The sequence below is a fragment of the Ailuropoda melanoleuca genome, chromosome 3 (assembly GCF_002007445.2).
Source record: "Ailuropoda melanoleuca isolate Jingjing chromosome 3, ASM200744v2, whole genome shotgun sequence".
NCBI lineage: Eukaryota > Metazoa > Chordata > Mammalia > Carnivora > Ursidae > Ailuropoda > Ailuropoda melanoleuca.
In genome coordinates, this window is record NC_048220.1 from 130,502,963 (window position 1) to 130,517,657 (window position 14,695).

Below are 14,695 nucleotides of genomic sequence, written 5' to 3' on the forward strand. Positions count from 1 at the left end.
GATTGAAATCCTTTCACAAGTTAAATTTTTCATATTTTGGGGGCTTCTGGGTGATTCAGTTAAGCATCCAACTCTTGATTTTGGCTCAGATCATGATCTCAGGGTTGTGAGATTGAGCCCCATGCTGCGCTCTGCGCTGGGCAGGGAGCCTGCTTAATATTCTCTCTCTCCCTCTGCCCCTTCCCCTCCTCCCTTTCTCTCTCTCCCACTCTAAACAAACAAACAAACAAACAAACAGACAAACAGACAAACAACTTCACACTTCCAAATGCTAGATTTTTATGTGCAAAGAAATGTGATGCTATCTTGATGGAACAATGGGGATGCCAATTCAGTAATTATGTGTTTAGGCTTATTCATGAATTTTCTTTTAGATGTTCTGCAGGTGATTGTTACCTACCAAGAATTGAAAACCACTGTATCCTGGGAAGATGGAGACCTTCCAAATAACCTAAACTCTCATTACTTCCATCATGGATGACTGTTTCAGGGGGAAAACAAAATACCCTCTTTCTCAAGCTATGTAGTTCAGCACCAAAGGACAACAGTTCAAATGGTTACCAAGGTTATGTTAGAAATGTTTTGGAAAGCCAAAAGTCTGATAATTAATGCCACAAAATGCTAAGCTCATTAAGTTTCTGCTCTACCTAGAAGTATACTTGTGACTCTCTGGAATCTTATCTTATTATAGACTTTATTTCTCTTGGCATTCTTTACGACCTCACTTAGGGTAATGAAAACTCCTCACTAACCTTGTAATATTCACAGGATCTACTCGTCCACGTTTCTTTTCCCAAATGTTTCTACTCTTTCCTCTGACATCTTTGTAATGTGATAAATACATGCCTTATCTGATTACTTTCTTCATCTACTGCTTCCTCCTGAATACCCTGGAATTCTAAAAGGGGGAAATCTGTGATAGACTGAATGTTTGAGTCTCTAAATAGTCATATGTTGAAATCCTCACCTCCAATGTGACAGTATGAGGAAATGAGGACTTTTGGAGGTCATTAGTTCATAAGGGTAGAACCCTCATGAATGGGATTAATGACCTTCTAGAAGGAAGTCCAGAGAGCTCTCTCATCCTCTTTCCAACATGTTGAAGACACAGCTAGAAGTCAGCAGTCTGCAACCCAGAAGAAAGCTCTTCTTAAAACCTGGACAAACTGGCACTCTAGTCTCAGACATCCATCATCCCTAACTGTGAGAAATAAATTTCTGTTGTTTACAGGCCTCCCAGTCAATGGTGTTCTGTTATAACAGCCTATGCTGACTAACGTAGAGCCCATACAGAATAAGTTGATATTCTCCAAGGTTAGCTACTCCTTAGGGATCTCACCAGCATTCTAAGGAAGGAGAGTTATTATAACTCCCATGTGTAGGCCATGTGTGGAATCTGTCAGAAGGACACCTGGCAGTCTTACAGTACTGCTTTGGAACCCATGTATACCCAGGCTCTGGAGAAGGGTGGTGGTCATTTACTATGCGAGTTACTAGAGAAGAACATTTCAGTAGAGGGTAGCAAGTACAAAGGCTTTGAGGCAGGATGATACCTATCATGCTGAAAAAACACACATATGCTTGGAATAGATGTCAGTGGGATGTCAACACCAAAGGAAACTACACAGACATATAAAAATCATGGTTGAGTCAAAGGAGTAAAATCCTGAATAAGAAATTGAACTTGAGCATGAACATTCTAGGTAAATCATTTTTTGGAGACAGGGGAGCCCAAGACCTAGAGAGTATAAGTCAGCAGAATTTAGTGATTTCACATGTACGTACAGCAGCACCTAATTCTTAAACAACACAGTAAAAGGTCCAGCTTGTTAGAGTGAAGAACATACTTTTCTAGAATATAGATGTGGCTCTTGTAAGATGGGTGTGGCCTGGCTTTATTGGCTTAAGTAAAAATTTGATAAGAATGGGAAACAAGAATCTTTCTCTTTGGGGTTTAACAGTTTTAATTTAAATACAGTGTCATGAAAACCTTATAAAATTATTTATTTTTATTTATTATTATTAAGTAATAATAATAATTATTAAAATATTATGTTGTTTGGCCCTCTTTTCATCTTTTAAGTCTAAACCAAAAAAGCCAAGGGAGTCTTTTGTGGTTATCTGAGAACCTACAGGATCCAACGGAAGTCTTCAACTCTGGGGTTTCTGGTGACAAGACAGTCAGGCTGTCTTCAGGCAGTCTGTCCTCACTGTGAAGAGAAATGCACCAGCTTTGGATTGAGGAGTGGGCTTAAAGAAATAACAGATGGCAAGAGAATGAAACATGAGTACAGTTCTGGTTAGAAGAGAGGTGAGCAGAATTAGAAAGAGAAAGTTATCCTATGGCCTTTCTAGTCACCTTCTCATAGGATGTGTTGGTATCATTTCTGAGCAATAAGGGATTTTAGGTAGAGGGAAAGACATCGAGACAGAAGGACAAAGCAAAATCCTGAAGTCATGTTGTTTAAGCTATCATTCATTTTATCACCTGATATTGGGTTTTGTCATTCTTGCAAATACAATATTAAACACTCCTTAAATTACATTTACACTACTTGAAACCATTCCAGACACATTTTTGTCACCTTTTTAACCCTTGAGGTTTCAGTGGAGTCAATATGAGGCATGTAGTTAGCACTAACGGAGAGCTCTTTTGAGTGTAGACGTGAAGACATGTGTGACTTGTTAGCTACCATGACTAGGCATGGTCTAAAAGCTATTAAGTAATCAAATGTTCATAGAAAAAAGGTATTTATTATCACCATAGAGGATAACACATACACACATACTCACAATTTTCTTTTTATTTTTAAAGCTCATGTTGTGTATAAATGCCTTGATTATGAACTATGGCAACTTCCTTAGCATGTCTGCTAATTCCTGTAAGCATTTACCTGTATAGATCTTGCAGCAGCCCCTGGCGGAGAGCTTATGCTAAGGATATATAGGAAAACATGTTTGTGCCCTTGCAGGCTTTAGCATAAACGTCAGAGCACAGCAGTAGGAACGCCCGGCTTGCCTAGCGGCCGGAAACGGCCGGGAATGCCCGGCTCGCGCAGGGTGCAAAGCTGCCCTCAGAGAACAAGGGGCCAGGAACACTTGGTCTGTCTGCTAAAGGGCAGAACGCTGCCCCAACCAAAACTTGATTGCTCTTGACACTAGCCTGCGGGGTCCACAGAAACATGTTTAAGAATAGGTCTCACTTGCTGAACTGTGGTACATCATCTAATCCGTGACCTTCCCCATGATGTACTACTACTCACTAGGATGTACCAGAAATCATCCCCTTGATTGTCTTTGATTGTTTATTGCCAATAAATACGCGAGGTTGCAGCTGTTCCGGGGCGATCACATTCTTGGCGGTGGCACGCCTGGCAGTCGTCCCCTGCACCCACGCTTTCTCTCACAAGCTAACCTGTCTGTGCCTCTTCCTTCTCCCTAATTGCGCCGCGGCTCCGCGGGCGGTGTCGCGGCAAGATCTTATGTTTCTACTAACTCTAACTTTAAAATAAGAATATTATTGATTGCATCTCATGTATAATTTAGTGTCTGGCATATGGAAGATAAATTAACACATGTATATTGTTATATGGAAAAATGTATAAACAATGCGTTTATTAGTTGAAGGATGTCTGGCAAAAACTTGTGAACCAAACATATATTTAACCCAAGTAAGTTAAAAAAGAATCACATACTTTCTAATTAATGCTGTATAGGAAAATGTATATATACATGATAAAAGAAAATATTAAGAAAGTAAGCTTTTCTAAATGCTATGTGTCTAATTTTTAAAATTTAATTATATCTATATTATATAATACTAACAAAATATTATTTAAATGTTTCTTTTTTTTTTTTAATTATTTATTCGACAGAGATAGAGACAGCCAGCGAGAGAGGGAACGCAAGCAGGGGTAGAGGGAGAGGAAGAAGCAGGCTCATAGCAGAGAAGCCCGACGCGGGGCTCGATCCCATAACGCCCGGATCACGCCCTGAGCCGAAGGCAGACGCCCAACCGCTGTGCCACCCAGGCGCCCCAACAAAATATTATTAATAGTGAATTCAGGCTAATAAAACCTTGCACAGTTCCTATCACATGCTTGATATGAGAAGAAGGAGTAAATGAAACAGTGTCTGTGTTCAAGGCCCTGAGAGGCCACAAAGGCAACAGACAGTATTCAAACTATTTAAAAATGTCACATCAAAGACAATAGATAGATGATAGATAGATGATAGCTATAAGATATTGATAGATATAAAAAGATTGTTAGATATAGATAGATATAAATATATTTATTGGACAATCAAATCATATAAACCTTAATTAGTTTCCTAATCTATAATCATACACAACATAATAGAATTTAATGTTCCATGTTTGGTGTTTTCATCCTTGAACTATCAGCTCTTGGATTTGTTATTTGGAGATAACTGCTTGTGTTCTAAGTAATTGACATACGGTGATCTTCCCAAGGAGAAGCATTTTGGTTCTAAAATGATATTGAATTCATTATCACCAGTATTTGATATTTTTAAGTAATCTTTGCCTCAACATTGCTAAAACCATTTTAGAATTATACTTTTTGATAGAAGTTTTCAACATTTTTGAAAATTTTCTACTGCCTGAAAACAACTGAATAGACCCGGAAATATTTATATTACCTCAGGGTAATCTCAGCCTTAATGCTAACCACTTAGTGGTTTATGATTTTAAAAAAGCACTCCATTCCGTTTAGACATTTAGATTTGTTTTTCCTCTCTTATTGACTGTTTAAAATGTTTCTTGGTCAGTGGTTTGGCCCTGCCCTGCTGACAAATTAGAGATAGTTAAGAGACAGCATTCATACAACCTAAAGCTAATATGCTGCTTTTATAGAGATAACATTCCCAATTTATTTCAAACAAAATTCTTGTTTTAATGGCTTTTCCAATAGTGGGGATGTCTGAGCATGTCAGAAACGAATGAAGATGGTGGTAGTACAACCATTTAGAAGGTAATTGTGATTAACCAGACAGGAGATGGCTAAAACCTCTCTTATTTAAAACAGTAGAAATTAATTCAACAAAGAATCTAACAAAGTAATTTTACTTCAGACAAACAGTAGGAACAAATTCAGCAGATTTCAAACAAAAAAATATCCACTACCTAGATTCTAAGTACTGTTCTACGCTTCGAGGATCACCAAGTTAAGTACAAACAGAAAGCATAAAAAAGCAATTGCTCTTTTCAGACTGCTTACTTTCCAGTAGAAGTTTATAGACAAAACATATAACAAGTTAGTTATACAGTATGTTAGGAGATAATTAGTCCTTGAGGGGGAAAAGAAAATGTGGGGAGAGGGTTTGCAATACTCAAAAGTATAGTCAAGGGTAGTGACATTGGAAGAAGATAAGAGAGTGAGTTCTACTCATACCTGCTGGGGAGAAATAGTGTTCAGACAGAAGGAAGTGCAAATGCTCAGAGGTGAGAACAGGATACAAATATCTGGAAAGCTAGATGGCAAATGGCTGACACAGAGAGGAGCTAGTGAGAGGTTAGTTTAGGGAATTGGGAGTGGAGAGTCAGAAGATTTTGAGCCTTGCATCTTCTTTAAATTAAATCTGAATAAGAACCCACTGAAGGTTGGAGTAGAGACCTGAAAAGCTGGCACTGATGTGCTTAACTGTACGTTAAAAATTTTACAAAATAGACAAAAGCCTTGACAATGCTTTGGAAAGAGTTGAACAGTGACCCTGAAAGCCGTCCCCATGGAGGTTTACTGGTTATCTTAACGGCAATGTAATGAAAAGATTTAGACTTCATGTTTAATATATAATAGCAAGATACAAAACATCACGTATCACTGGAGAAGCACATGATCTTTCTCCCACGGTGAAAAGCAGAAGTATCTGGAAAACTATATGGCAATAAAGTAAAATGTAATTCTTTCTCAGCAAATACTGCTTAAAAGTAATTGAAAATATTGCTGCAACTTTGAAGGGAAGAGTATTAGAACAAATTAGTCTGTGTGGGTGATTTGCTATATACTAGATGAGAGTACAGATATTTCTAAGATGAATCAGCTGAAGGTATTTGCTGGATTCTCCTTCAATAAGGAAATAAATGAAGAGTTACTTTTTCTATGAGGCACTAAAGAAAGATATATCAGAGACATATATAATCTCAACAGTAAATGACTTCTTCGATAAAAACTGTATTTTAGGAGAAAATTGTATACATATAACCAGTGATTGAGTACCTACGTGGCATGAATTTTTAAAAAGAAAGATATATTGAACAAATATTGTATGCAATAAGAAACTATTACTTTCCTATTTAATGCTAGAGACGGTTTGTACATTTTTTAGGTGAAATATACAGATATAAATGACTTTTTATTTAACAAGAGTCATGCTTTGGATAATATCCTATAAGTAGACATTATATCTAGGTTTAACAAGGAATACCTTTTATGTTAGCTGACGGGTTTTACTTATTAGGCCATGCTATGGAAAATGTTAAAATAATAGATCTACCGCCATGCCCTGAGGGTCAGTAATTCTGACTCAGTAGGACAAATTGAGGGATAATATTGCAGAGCTGAGAATACTCTATGGAACACCCTACATTTCTCATTTTCTTTGATCTGGCTGGTACTGGTTTAGCTTCTGTGCTAGAAAAGTAAAAGTATCTTTTAGGTATGTTCTTAAAGATGATGAAGGACTACGTTGGATGATTCCTTGTACATGTAAATGAGTATATTTCGAGTGATCATTTGAAATTTCCCTTTCAAAATAAGTATAACTTTTGCTACAAGCTTATTTTTAACAATTCATTGGTAAATATTACTTTTTTATACTATAATAATCTGAGCTTGACTTGTTTCCTGTCTTCCTTCTTTTCTCGCTTCTTTTTCTCTTTCCTTGCTTCCCATTATCTTTCCATTGCTTATTCTGTATCTACCTACTTCATTCTCCTTTTATGGTTTAGTATTAAAAAAATAATAATAATTCTGAAAAGATCCAGATGGAAATTTCAGCAGGGTATGCTAGGCTGCATGACATCCCTCACCCCCTCAAAAATGACCATCTCTGAAACGTGCTAATGTGTTTACATTACATGCTAAAAGGGACTTTGGAGGTGTGATTAAGGCAAGGATCATGAGATGGGACGACCGGTATCCTGGAGTATAATTGAAAGCCCAGTGTAATCACAAGGTTCATATAAGAGGGAGGCGAGAAGATCAAGTCAGAAAGGAAGAGATGTGAAGACAGAAGCAGAGGTTAGAACACTAGGAGGAAGCCCTGTAAACCCAAGCATGCAGAAGACCTCCAGGGACTGGAAAAGGCAAGGAAGCACATTCCAAGACTTCTGACATCCAGAATTATAGCATAATAAATTTGTGTTGTTTGAAGCTACAACATGTGTGTTAATTTTTATAGCAGTATTTATAGCAGTTATTTTTATAGGAAACTAATACAGATCGTTCTGTATAGGGAGCAAACGCATGGAAGTTGAGACATTAGCAATACTAGGATATGTTAAGAAATTCACTGTAGTTTGTGTGTTCGATGCATGCAGAAGAATAACAAGGTAATCAGTCTTAACTTGTACCTTTCTTGATCTGACCAGTGACTCTGCTTTGGGTGCTCGCATACAACTTTTGTACCGCATTTTATTTAACTGGTTATCTTTCTGTACTCTCTGATCTTCCATGAACTCCCTGTCTATGAGCAGTGCTGTTTTGCTTAGTTATACTCCTAGCACCCCTAGGCCTCAATTAAGATGGTTTTTAATGACTGAACTAATGTATTTCAGTTTGATCTTGGAGTGGGGTCAAAATAGTTATATTGTGTATCAGATGTATTAAAAGTGTGCTATTTGCTACAATAGATATATTTTCTCATCGAACTTGCATACGTTTGATCTTGGCAATGAAAAATTTCTTACTTGAAATGTCATCATTCCTTACCTCTCAGGAGTCCTTCCCTTGCCATCCACCTTTTCAAAACGGCATTAGGATCTCTGGGTTGTCTCTTATCACTGGGAAGTGCTACACTGTCTCACACTGGCCCCAGGGTCTCTCTATGGTCACAGAAGCAGTGTTCAGTTTTTATCACAGGACGTTTGCTTGCTCATCATGACCAATGCCTAATGGTTCCCTTGTGGTGATTCACTGCAGCTATGAGAGCCCTCCTGTGTTTTCACAGCTTAATGGCGGCCCTTCCTTGTCCATGTATCCATCTACTCATCCCACTCCTCTTAATGTGAACTATTTTCCCCGTGATCTTCCATCCAGCTCTATTATCTTTGCCCCACAAGGGCATAGGGATGGTTTGACGATCTGTTTATTGTGTGTTGTCTAAGGTAAAGAAGGGAACTACTTCAGGCCCGTCTATGTAAGTACTTTCCTCAGCATCAACATTCTTATGCTCACAGGTCGTATTAGACCTATTGTTAGGGCAACTGTAGGATTCTTTGACCACTTCAGGGGTGGAAGAGAGAGCACAGCCTCCTCATCTTATAACCAATTGATTTTCAACCAAACCCATGGCTAGATCTGGGAATACAGACAGATCTAAACTTTGTCTTTTCTTTTTCTCTCCTTGTCTCATCATCTTTTAGTAACAAAAATGGTATCCCTTTATCTCTTTCAGCTGACTGCTCTCTGAAGCTCTATACTTTTCCAGATGCCTTATATAGACTAAAACAGCAATGAAAAAACAAAACAGAACAAAACAACAACAACAAAACTCTATGGTCGGAGACATCTAGGCTCTTTTCCTAGCATATAAGAAATTCCACTTTGGGAATTCTGAGAAATCTTCCTTCTCTCCCCTCAAAACTACCCGAAACACCAAAAGCATTTGCTTTTATGGTATTTTATTGCCTGGAATGTTAGTATACCGCCCCAATGCTATCTTGATATTCAAAGAAAAGCAATGACCTCCCCATTATCAAAAACACCCTGCCCTTCTCATAGAGCATAGAATACCTTTGATTTTATGGTTAATGAGGCCTTAAATCAGGTAGGATCTAGAAATTCCCTGGAACAAAAATATTGTGGTTTAATATCTATCTTCTATACAAACTTTATTTTGAAGGTGGTTGAAAGTTATTAAAGGATATTGAGTATGGGAATGACATAGTCATACTATAGTTTCAAAAATCACTGTCAGTATGTTGGAAGGTTACTGGATCAGTATAGCCCTGGAGGCAGGGATTACCCATTCAATGCTAGATCAGTGATCCAGGTGGTAAGCAAGAAGTCTGTAACCTTAGACTGTGATGTTTCAGACGTAGTGGAAGAGGCAAACATTGAGCTATAATTTGGAGATAATGTAGTAATCCAATGGATATAGCAGAAAAAGAGCAGTGAAAGTGTCTCTGATAATTCGTTGGCTTTATGTCATTTTTTGATACAGGAAATAGAGGAAGAAGAGTTAAATTAAAAAAACCACAATTAATTATCAAGTAGCCTTCAGATAGGTGCATTAACAATATGGGAATGGAAATCCAGGTGTAGACTGAGAAATGGGATTTCAGCAGATGTGAAGACTTAGAAAATATAAGTGTAGCGAAGAAAATAATTTTAAATTCAAGAAATTAATTCATAGCAAAAACCAGTTTTTTTATATTGCTATAGAGAAAATAAATTTCCTTTTTTTTAAGAGTGAACACTAGTTGCTAAGTGGCAGAAGTCAACAAGCAGACAAATTTGACATATATTCACTGTGCTCTCGAATTCTTTCATATGTGCACAATTATGGGAATAGTTTTTTTGCCACTTATTATAGCTTTATTCTCTTTGCATAGTTCTCATAACTCTATTATTTCCCTCTGCACTTCCCCCCTTTCACCTTTCCTTTGTAAGCATGAAGTGTTTATGGCACAGGCTAAGGTAATTGTGTGTTAGAAAGTATTACAATCCACCTGACACTCCCCCTTTTCCACATAGAGACACATTCATCTCTAGGTTTGCAGAAATGACTCCACATTATAAGCTTAATAGCTATACAGAAATCTAGGAAATTAGTTCATTTCTTGTGAAGATTTTTCCCTCACTTTTTATGGGTGCAACTTGGACTGCATGAAATTATACTGGCTATTAAGTCCTACGTAAAAGACATTTGAAGAAATTTTTGAAAATACAAGCATGTCTCAAAGTCTTACAAAATGGACAAGTTCACTGAAAGTATCCATACTTACTAATTAATGAGCATTCATCAAGCTCTATGCATATACAAGCAAATACTTTATGATATACAGAAGAAAAATAAGTGGTTGTTTCTAAATTTGACACGAAATAACTTCTTAATTTGATTCATGTATTGGTAACCAAAAATGAAATGAAAGGCAATTTTTAACCTTAATATTTGTGGCATTTACTTTAATATTGAACAAGTTTAGTAATTGCATATGTAATTGAATGAATATAATATTCTGCCACTGTAATGCAATCACTATAATTTCTGATAGTACATTTAAGTGGGTGCCTTTATCATAAGAATCGATCAAAGAAAATAAGAAACAGATCACATACACTTTATTAGTCAAAAAAATTGGAAGGGCATTTTATATTTTAGCTTTAGAGGAAGCATAATTGGATGACATTTGAATGTTCCCTCTATTTAGAACTTTGTCATGAAAATTGCCCTATTTTCTATGCACATTAAATGTTCTTTCAGAGAAAACATATAATATTCCTGGATAAGTTCCCAGGTGCTGTTAAATAAGTCCATTCTGCCTTGTAATTTGTACATCGTTGTCTCACGTGGTGTTATTTGTGTTATTGATGGAGCCATTCATTCTCAGTTGTAGGCTTCCTGTCTTTGTAAATTCTTTAGATGATCCTGCTTGTAATTACCCTTATGCTGAGCCCTTTCACTGTTATTTGAAGAAAGTTTTATAAATCACATTATGCATACACAACAGCATTGCTGTGTATGGATTCTATTCTGTTCCATGTCTGAAGCTCATCTTAATGTTGAAAAGAGGGATAAGAAATAGCCAGTGGCCAATTCATCTCCATATCTTTCCTCTGAAGGTGATTTCAGGGTATCTTTTCTGTCCTACTTAATAACCTCCTTGGAACAACCTTATTGTTTAGGGGCACATTCATCCCTGTCTGATTTGCCTTAAGTATTATGATTAGTCATCCAAAATTGTATGTGGATATCAGTGACATTTCCAGATTTACCGTATCTGGAATGAGTTTCACATGTGTATTATTCTCTCTGTTTAGCAGAGATTTCAAATGCCTTAGAACTTTTATAATCTGCTGAAATACTTTCAGTTTTTAGAATTATAGGGCTTTCAATATATTTATTAACTTCATTTATTTGCAATGTTTTAATTAACTTTAATTTTTTTTTCTGTTTGAAAGATAAAAATATAACTGTTATGTGAAAACCATTATTCATTTCTTAGTATCTTTGTAGTTCAGGTTACCATAGTTCTAACATCTTTTAGCTAATGTCCACCTGAAAGCACTTCATTGTTCACTCATTCTTCTGGGATCCTATGGGATGTGGGTCTGTAGAGAACTGTTAAAAGTGTGTTTCTTACCTTTTCCAAAAATCTAATGAAAAACCAAACTGAAATATAATTAAAACAGAGGAAGCCACTTTGACTAAACAACTAGATCAAGCATAATATTTTAGATTTGAGAATAATTTTTGATAGGATTTTGTTCAACATTTTCTTAGGTATATTTAGCAGAAGATTGACTTTACCAGATACCATTAATAGAAGATAAAAGGAAAGAAGTCTTTCTTACTTGAATATTATTTCAATAACTATGATAAATAATGAGAATATATAATTTAAAATATTTTATGAACTTTAGATTCTTCAAAATGCTTAAATATATTGTGATTCCCCAATACAGGAAATATGATAGGAAATATTTCCCAAGGTTCGTTTTTTTTAAAGAGACTATTCAGTCATTCATCTGGAAAAAGAAATAGCAATATATAACAATATCTAGCTTTGTATAAGAAAATAACTGAGCCCAGAAAAGTTCAGTATGTGTCTGTATTACCTACTTATTACTGGTGGAATTAAGATAGTACTTAGTCTTCTTGAATCCAATGTTCTGGACTCTCATCTGTGTCCCTTTCTTCTTAATAAACTTGATTATTCAATTAATGAAAGATTCATGGGGTACTGAGTATATACCATGTAGTGAGCACATTGCCAGACTCTGCAGATATTGTGGTTTTTTTTAAAAAAAAATTGGAAAAGAGAGAGAGAGATTACCTTGTTCTACTTTTCACAGAGCTTAAAGTATAGTGAAAGATGTGGGAAACTAACTCTTGCTGCTGTAAAAAAAAAAAAAATTACCACGAACTTAGTGACTTAAAATAACACAAATTTATTCTATTACAGCTCCAGAAGTCAGAAGCCTAAAATCAGCTTTACTAGGCTAGTGGAAAGGTGCCAGGAGGGGTAGCTCCTTAGGAGCTGCTGAGGGAAATCCATCCTCTTGTTTTTTTCAGTTTCCAATGGCTACCTGTAGTCTTTGGCTTGTGGATTCTTCCTCAAAATATATCATTCAGCCCTTGCTTCATATTACCATCTCCCCTTACTACAATTCATCTTCTGTCCCTTTTATAGGTGATCATGATTGGATTAGGCCCATTTGGCCTAATCCAAGTGGCTAACCAACAAGGGTGCATGATTTCACTGTCACATATAGGTGAAGTCATACAGTATTTATTTTATCTAACTTATTTCACTTAGCACAATACCTTCTAGGTCCATCCATGTTATTGCAAATGGAAAGATTTCCTTCTTTTCTATGGCTAATTAATATTCCATGTAATATTTCTATGGTTAAATGTTTGTGTGTGTGTGTAGGTGGGTGTGGTTGGATGTATACCCCACATATTCTTTATCCATTTATCTATCAGCAGACATTTAGGTTACTTCTGTATCTTGGCTATTGTAAATAATGTTAGGATGAACATAAGGGTGGACATAACTTTTCAAATTAGTGGGGTTTTTGTTGTTGTTGTTGTTTATTTGTTTGTTTGTTTGTTTTTTTGTTAATCCACCAAATTGGAAGTCCTCTCTCTACCTTTTGAGAGTTTTTTTATCCTCCTGTCTTAGTGTACTTTCTTCTTTATATTATTGTAATTTACATCTGTTTTCTATCCCTTTAAATGGTATGTATTCTTTTTTCCTCCAGCTTTATTGAGATGTAATTGGCGTAAAACAATGTGTAAACAAAATGTGTACGGGTATTGATTTGACTCACTTAAATCTTGCAAAATGATTACCATGATTGCATTAGCTAACACCTCCATCGGGTCACGATATTACCATATCTTTTTTTGTGTGTGGTGAGAATACTTGAGATCTGCTCTTCTAGCAACTTTCAAGTATTTATTATAGTATATTAACTATAATCACTATGCTGTACATTATATCCCCAAAACTTATCTGTCCTATAACTGAAAGTTTATGCCCTTTGATCAATATGTTCCCCACTCCCCAACTCCTGATAACTATCTACTCTGTTCTTTTTAGCCTGGCTTTTTTAGATTCCACAAATAAATGAGATTATACAGTATTTGTCTTTCTCTGTCTGACTTATTTCACTTAGCATAATGCCTTCAAGTTTCATTCATGTTGTTGGAAATGGAAGGATTTTTTTTTCTTGTGATTGAATAATACTCCATTATATATATTTACCACATCATCTTCATCCATTCATCTATTGATGAACACTTAAATTGTTTCCATATCTTAGCTATTGTGAATAATGCTGCAATAATCATGGCAGTTCAAATATTTCTTCTAGACCTTTATTTCATTTCCTTTGTATATATACCAAGGTGTATGTATTTTTTGACATGTAACATGATTTATTCATCTCAATATTTCTCAAAGAACTTGGTACAGTGTTTTAGAAAGAGGAGATGCCAATAAAGATTGGTGCAATTAATTAAACCAACATATGTAGGTTTATTAGCAATTCACACTAAAATTTCTATTTTTCAAGTAGCTAACAACAACTAAATGAGATGTAGCAAAGTAAAATGAATCAGAAACTGCTATGGAACATGAAAGAAAAATGGATATGAACATTAAATTAGGTCACGAATAAAAATAACAAGAACAAATTCCATAGGGTTTAATAAGGTTGTTAGTAATGATAAAGCACTAATAAATTATCTCAAAATATACTATGATCCACTTTTGCCATTGGTGAATGTCCAGGACAGGGTGGCATAGATAGGGTTTAGGGGGAAGATCTGAGGTTTGACTAATGCAGAGTATTCAATAGCTGGCTTCAACCAGAGTTGGGGAAGACATAAGAGGATGAATGAATTGAGGCCAGTCTATAATAGGCTTATTAATCCAAGGGGAGAAATGAAGAATAGAAATCAAAGTAATAAGGAATAAGGAGTATGGAATAAGACTGTGGCCTATAAAATTCAGAAAACAGCATGTATATATATATACGTGTGAGTGTGTGTGTGTGTGTATGTGTATACAAATTTAAGGTGTGTTTAGATATAGATAGTTGATGTCCATGTTATTGTCCATGTCCACTTTGCAGATGTTCCCAGTGGATAAAATGTTGGATAAGATGAAGGGAACAAACTTTGAAGAAAACCTTATCCCTTTCTTTGTTCTTCACCAATATCAACCACTACAGAAATGGATGGCTTAGGAATAACTACAAAATTGAAAGTTTAGGTATAT